The sequence below is a fragment of the Chrysochloris asiatica genome, unplaced genomic scaffold, assembly GCF_000296735.1.
Source record: "Chrysochloris asiatica unplaced genomic scaffold, ChrAsi1.0 scaffold00112, whole genome shotgun sequence".
NCBI lineage: Eukaryota > Metazoa > Chordata > Mammalia > Afrosoricida > Chrysochloridae > Chrysochloris > Chrysochloris asiatica.
In genome coordinates this window covers 6,857,627-6,864,040 of record NW_006408630.1, presented here as the reverse complement: position 1 = coordinate 6,864,040, position 6,414 = coordinate 6,857,627, and positions in this window count along the sequence as shown.

Genomic DNA, 6,414 nt, shown 5'->3' with positions numbered 1-6,414 from the left:
TAGCATTGTTTCTATCACCAAGGCCATATTTTCTATCTACTGATCCTTCCTCTTTGTTTCCAACATTTGCAATCCAATCACATATTGTGATCAATACATCTTGATAGCATGTTTGATCAATTTCAGACTGAGGAAGTGATAGAATTCATTTTTTTTTTTTTTGCTGTGTGCATAAATGTTAGTTTTATTATTATTCTCTAAATCAAATACTGTTCTGTATTTATTTCACAGTTTTTAAAAACTATTTTTTCTACTCCCCCCTCCTCAGATGTCATGTTCACTGAAGAACTTTCTGATTTGGCTTTTCCTGGAGCTTTGCCTTCAGGAAGAGACTGGACACTTAAACCACTAGGCATGCATGTTTCTCTTTTTAAAGTGATAACTTTCTCATTTATATATATTTTTTAAAAAGGACTACTGAAATAACAAACACTTATTAATTTAATGACTATGTCCTTATAAATAAAATTAAACTGGTCTCAAAATAAATCTGATGACTCAGTGTGTCACCTGGGCATGACAAAATTCATTCTCAAAGTCAGGGTGTTTTCAGTGCATTAATTTCTTCCTATATTGGAGCTTCAATCTTTAAAGTATCATATTCTCTCATCATATCAAACTGAAGCCAAGGCTAATCCTACTTCTGAGCTCCTTTCATTTGTTCTTCATTTAAACAAAGATCGAATCTGATTCCTTTAACATTAAATTGTGCACCCCAGCGTTTAGACCAGGGCTGAGGCTTCATTTCCACTTTTAGCTGATTGACAGGAACTTCTAGGTTAGATTCTTGTGCTACTGGCTTCATATTCATATCAAAAGTGCTATATTCAGGAAGTGCTTCTTGTAAGTACAAGTTGTCATCCAGCCGTTTCTCTAACTTGACCACTTGAATCGCCTGAATTCAAGGATTATAAAGTTGAAAACAAATCTCAACACCTTGTCCTTCAATAATTTCAGAGGATTTGTTCTTCTTCTTGGGAGAATGAATTCTGGACTCAAGAACCTTCTCTCCTGGCACGGGGTAAGACACTTGTCCACGATCACGTGTTTCGATGGGGGCTGGAACGTGCCAGGTCCCGAAGGCCCAGTGCTTTGCGGCCGTTCCTGCCCCTCTTGGAACCGGCAGACAGTAGAGGCTGGTGTAGGGAGCAATACACCGCTGACTCTGAAGTTTCAGCCAAGGCCACTGAGGTCCCACAGCCTCCTACAATGCAGGCTGTTAAGATCACTCCTCAGGTTGAAACTAGAATTCTTCAATTTTATCATCACTGGCTTTAGTGGTTGGTGCTAAAATTTGAATCATAGTGGTATTAACTGGTCTTCCTTGTGGGTGGTGGTGGTTATGTGCCGTGGAGTCGGTTTCGACACATAGCGACCCTGTACAGGGTTTCCGAAGCTGTAAATCTTTACCAGAGCAAACCGCCTCATCTTTCTACCTCGATCTTCCTTGTAGGGGTATGGATATTATCCTATCTCAGACAGCATTGAACTTCAAGAAAGCTCTAATATGTTGTTTTTTTTTTTTTAAGATTGCTGTACTAATGACATTGTCCTATGATTTCTGCATTCGATTTGGTCACCTTTCTTTGCATTGTGCACAAATACGGATTGCTTCCAATCTGTTGGCCAGGCAGCTGTCTTCCAAATTTCTTAGCATAGATGAGTGAGTGCCTCCAATGCTGCCTCAGTTTGTTGAAATATTTCAGTCTGTAGCCCATCAATTTCCAGAGCCTTGTCCTTTGCCAATACCTTCAGTTCACCTTGGACTTCTTCTTTGAATATCATTGGCTCTTGATCATTTTTACCTCTTGAAATAATTAAACAGATACCATTCATTTTTGGTGCTGTGACTTTGTATTCTTTTCATTTTATCTTGATGCATCTTTCAATAGTTTTGTTAGAACTCTTCAGTGTCCTTCTCATTGGCTTTGATGGTTGATGTGTAAATTTGAATAATAGTTGCATTAACTGATCTTCCTTGTAAGCTTATTGGGATTTTCCTATCACAGACAGTGTTATATCTTAAGATAGATCTTGAAATGTTCTTTCTGATGATGAATGCAATGCCATTCCTTTTTAATTTGCCATTCCCAGTGTAGTAAACTACGTGATTGTCAGATTCAAAATGGCCAATACCAGTCCATTTCAGCTCACTAATACCAATCCACATCCATGTTTATGTATTCTATTTCCTTTTTGACAATTTCCAATTTACCTAAATTCATGCTTTGTACATTGTATGTTTTATTAATAAGAGATCATTATTACAGTGTCAGATGGTCAACTGCAACATCAAAAGCAATTCAGTTAGTATGTATTATTTCATATTTCATTTCAGGCAATTGTCAGGCCCTAAATTGTATTTCTGATATTCTCAACCGTTGTTTTAACTTTCATTAAAATACAATTACCTCCTGCCTTTAATGCTAGATGTAAGTGATGTAAGATTTCTTATTAAAAAAAAAAAATCCAACTAATATATATGTGTGTGTGTGTGCGCATATATATATAAAACAAAACCTCATAAGAAAACACATTCTTAAGTGTGGTGGTGGTTATGTGCTGTGAAGTTGGTTCCCACTCACAGCAACCCTGTCCAGGGTTTCTGAGACTGTAATTCTTTATGGGAGCAGAAAGCCTCATCTTTTTCTGGTGGAACCACTGGTATATCATATATATATATGATCCCTGGTGTGGAGCTGTAGCATAAGTGCTAGACTACAAGGTAATTTTGAACCACAGGTCAGTGGTTCAAACTCACCAGCTTATTGTTGTTGTTGTTGTTGTTGTTAGGTACCATTGAGTCAGTTAACTCATTGTACCACCAAGGATCTTTCATCTGTTCTTGTTGTTAGATGCCATTGAGTCAATACTGACTCATAACAACCTTACGCACAACAGAACGAAACACTTTCCCATCCTGTATCAACCTCACAATATTGCTATTGCTGTTGCTACCATGCCAGTAAATCTCCTTGGGGGTCTTCCATTTTTTTCTCCAACCTTTCACTTTACCAAACATGATATCCTTCTCTAGGTCCCTCCTGCTACTCCTTAGAAGTCCTCTACAGGGTGGGTTTGAGTTGGAACTGACTCATTGGCACTTAAGAACAACATATATATATGGAGTATATGAAGTTTGATGTCCTACTGTAGGATAAGCACTGGATTGCTAACCACAAGGTCTGAAAGGTCAGTGGTTTAAACCCACAAGCTACTCCTTGGAGGTGGAAACACTGTACAATGTCACTGAATTAGAACAAATTTGACAGCATTTAACAATAACAATATACAGAGTCAAAGGAATAACTGTTCACATCCTTTCATATGTATTTCATTTATATAACTGGAAAAACCATATTCTTTTAATGGCTAAATCACAGTATATTATATTATCTGAGAGAAGTTACTTTGTGAAGCTACTGTGACCACCAAAGATGTTGTTTTTAACAAAAAAAATGTATGCTTAATTATATAATTTAAATTTTAACGTTTACTTTTTAAACATTTCAAGTATTAATATATTCAAATAAAATATTTAAATATTATCCAGGTAAGGAATTATAGAGACATTTATAGAAATATCTCAAACTTATTAACATTTTTTACCACTCTTAGAAAAAAGGGTGTTTTCTTCATGACTGTAAGGATACTTCAATTAAATCAAGCATTGGTAAATATATATAATTGATAAAAATATTGAGTTATGTAAATTTTATAAGGATTTTTTTCTTTTAACAAAGCTATGTAAATGCAGTACTCATTCTGGTTTATTCAATCTTACTTTTTTCCTGTACATTCATTTTTTCTGAACATATTATTAAATAGTTCTTTTAAGATCCTTTTTATTTGTTTTGTTTTGATTTTGGAATGACTTTTGGCAGCTAAACTCTTTTGGTATTTCTACACTTAAGAAAAGGAGCTCTGGTAACATAGTGGTTATGAATCGGGCTGTGAACCGCAAAGTCAGCAGTCTGAAACTACCAGCAGTTCCATGGGAGAAAGATTAGACTTTTTGCTCCCATAAGGAATTACAGCCTCAGAAACCCTGTACAGGGTCGCTATGAGTCGGAACCTACTTCATGGCACATAACCACCACCACACTTAAGAATGTGTTTTCTTTTGAGGTTGTGTTTTTTGTATTTGTTTATATTTTTAAAAAAAACAATAATTAGTTAGAATACAAACTTTAAATTGAAAGTTATGTTTTCCCATTGTGTATGGCTTCTGGTGCTTGTGCTGCAAACTCCCCTCTAACCCTAATTGTCATTTTTATAGATACTGTAATTTTTCTCTAATAACTTCACATTGTTTTCTCTTTGATGTTTTAAAACTTCATAATTTTTAAATTAATTTTCAACCTAGTTCTCAGATTAGATTTCTTCTGAACTTTCTGTAATATAACTTCTAATATTTTTAAATAATGCTTCTCCATCATTGCATCTCTTTTTTCTTTACCTGAAATTCTGTTTAGATATTCTAATCTATGACCCTTCTCTTATAACTTCTTCATATGCTAAAAAGTTGGGCCAGAGACCATGACTTCATAGGTGGCAAACTGTTTTTGCTAAGTCCTATCCATTCTCCTAACTATGATAGGATAATATCCATGCTCCTACAGGGAAGACAAGTTAATACCACTATTATTCAAATTTACATGCCAACCACTAAAGCCAGTGAGGATGAAATAGGAGGATTCTACTAACTTTTTCAATCTGAAATCGATCAGACATGCAATCAAGATGTATTGGTCATTACTGGTGATTGAAATGCAAAGGTAGGGAGCAAAGAGGAAGGATCATTAGTTGGAAAATATGGCCTTGGTGATAGAAATGATGCTGGAGAAGGCATGATAAAATTCTATGAAACCAATGATTTGTTTATTTCAAATACCTTCTTTAAACAGCATAAGAGATGCCTGTACACATGGACCTCACCAGATGGAATACATAGAAATCAAATTGACTACATCTGCAGAAAGAGACAATGGAAAAGCTCCATATCATCAGTCAAAACAAGGCCAGGGGCAGACTGTGGAACAGACCATAAATTGCTCATACACAAATTCAAACTGAAGCTGAAGAAAATGAAAACAAGTCCACAGGGGCCAAAATGACTATATTCCATCTGAAGAACAGATTTGATACATTAAACACTAAAGACCGAAAACCAGAAGAGTTCTGGATGACATCAAGAATATCATACAGCAAGAAAGCAAAAAATCATTAAGTAGACAAGAAAGAAGGAAAAGGTCAAAATGGATGTCAGAAGAGAAACTGAAACTTGCTCCCCAGCATAGAGATGCTAAAGCTAATGGAAAAAATGAGGAGATCCAAGAGCTGACCAGATAATTTCAAAGATCAGCTCAAAAAGATAAAGCCAAATATTAACAACAGAATGTGCAATGATCTGGAATCACAAAACCAAACAGGAAGAACAAGCTCAGCATTTCTCAAGCTGGAGTAACTGAAGAAAAAATTCAAACCTCAACTTTCATTATTGAAAGATTCACTGGGCAAATTATTGAATGATGCAGAAAGCATCAAGAGAAGATGGAAGGAATACACCTAGTCACTGTACCACAAAAGGAAATGGTTCATGTTGAACCATTTCAAGAGGTAGCATATGATAAAGAGCCAATGATACTGAAGGAGGAAGTCCAAGGTGCATTGAAAGAACTGGCAAAGAATAAGGCGCCAGGAATTGATGGAATGAAAATAGAAATATTTTAAGAAGTGAGACAGGACAGGAGGCACTCATTCTTCTCTGCTAAGAAATTTGGAAGATAACTATCTGGCCGACTGATTGGAAGAGATCCATATTTGTGCCCATTACAAAGAGACATGACCCAAAGGAATGCAGAAATCATTGTTCAATCTCTTTGATATCCCATGCAAGTAAAGTTTTGCTAAAGGTAATACAGAAATGGCTACAATCATACATTGACAGAGAACTTCCAGAGGTTCAATCTGGATTCAGAAGAAGCTGTGTAATGAGGGATATCATTGCTGATGTCCGATGGATCTTGGCTGAAAGCAGAGAATATCAGAGAGATGTTTACCTGTGCTTTATTGACTACGCAAAAGCTTTCAATTGTGTGGATCATGACTAGCTATGGAAAACATTGCTAAGTATTAGTATTCCAGAACTCTTAATTGTGCTCATGAGGAATCTCTACATGTACCAAGAAGCAGAATAGAACATGGGAACACTGAATGTTTTAAAATTAAAAAAGGTGTGCGACAAGGTTGCTTTCTTTCACCATACTTATTCCACCTCTATGCTGGCAAATAATCTGAGAAGCTGGGTTCTATGAAGAAAAACGTGGCATCAGGATTGGAGGAAGACTCATTAACAACCTGCGATATGCAGATGATACAAGCTTGCTTGCTCAAAGTGAAGAGGACTTAAAA